Source organism: Acyrthosiphon pisum, chromosome A2 (assembly GCF_005508785.2).
Source record: "Acyrthosiphon pisum isolate AL4f chromosome A2, pea_aphid_22Mar2018_4r6ur, whole genome shotgun sequence".
Classification (NCBI taxonomy): domain Eukaryota; kingdom Metazoa; phylum Arthropoda; class Insecta; order Hemiptera; family Aphididae; genus Acyrthosiphon; species Acyrthosiphon pisum.
The window spans coordinates 36,743,430-36,744,703 of record NC_042495.1 but is presented as its reverse complement, the minus strand read 5'-3'; the positions used below and the strand labels follow the sequence as shown (position 1 = coordinate 36,744,703).

Below are 1,274 nucleotides of genomic sequence, written 5' to 3'. Positions count from 1 at the left end.
ATACGACCACTTCCCTTTCCGCTCGTCGTACACTCTTGTATATTTATGTATAAATACATGTCCCGCCATGTTTTTGCGCGTGACCTCATATATGTGTATAATGTTATAAACGTGCGCGTTCATGCGATGTAGGATGACGCCATTTTTATTTCGCATTCCATTCTCGCTCGGTAACCCCCCTCTACTTATCCTTTCATCATTCGTAACCGTATAATGACCGTATACGAGGAGGAGAAGGAGAAGGAGAAGGCATCGGCGGCGGCTTTCGTTTGTGTCGGCGGCCTGTATAGTGTGTGTATGCGTCGTATAATATTATAGTAGTGCACTACGAAGGTTCGTTTGGCCGACGGTTATTATATATTATTAATATTGTTTTTTTTTTTTATGTATTTTTTTAATTTGTAAATCGTTCCGATATAATATATTATAATACTTATATTGTGTTCATTATCGCGAATGTCATATTATGTACCTACGCAATACGAGTTTATCGATGTTCGCACGTGGATACATGTACCTAACCTATGGCTTCAATGAAGTCTTCAATACATATCGACCGACCGGACTAATAATATCACTATATATAGCAATAGTTTTCGAAAACTGTTGTGCGAGGTATACGTGTAACCTTTTGACAAATCATCACGAAGATAAGATTATATAAATCGGAAGGGCATGCGTCGGAGAGAGATAACAGGCTTTGGCTTTTTATGTATTTTATTAGTCAGTCTTTTTCTCTCTCCTATTTACCCACCGAACATTTCTACGTAAGCTTTTATACATACACCTATACCTTGGATGTACGAGTCGGACTTCACCTATATTATATTATATATGCGTGTGTGTAAGTTATTAGTTTTCAATAAAAGACTATGTTATATATTTTATGTATCTGATGTATATTATATAATGCATTTTAATATAATACCTATGTAATATGATTCATATTTTGAGTACCCATTATATATAATACATAATAATATTATTATAATCAATGTGCTGTGTGCTTATACATTTTGACTTTGTTTGTTTATTGATGAATGATCACAAGAGTAATGTAATACTTGTCTGTAGATGTACAATACTTACTAAACGAATGATATATATAGCTATATAAAGTTAATTGTTTAATAATTAATATCAGTCTTATAAATTTATATACCGCGTTATAAGAATATATTAAATATTCATTAGAAATGTTTGTAATTGATTTGTTTGCATTAACAACTGTTGTCTAATAGATAACTAGACTACGAGAGACGAGAGTTTTTTTT

General features: G+C 32.6%; 1 non-coding gene across 1 annotated transcript; it reads left to right on the top strand.

Annotated features, from left to right (window-relative positions):
• Positions 1–660: 660 nt before the first annotated feature.
• Mir14 (microRNA mir-14) lies at positions 661–758 on the top strand. Its single transcript, NR_040134.1, has one exon. It is a non-coding gene; the product is annotated as a microRNA mir-14 (primary transcript).
• Positions 759–1,274: the final 516 nt, after the last annotated feature.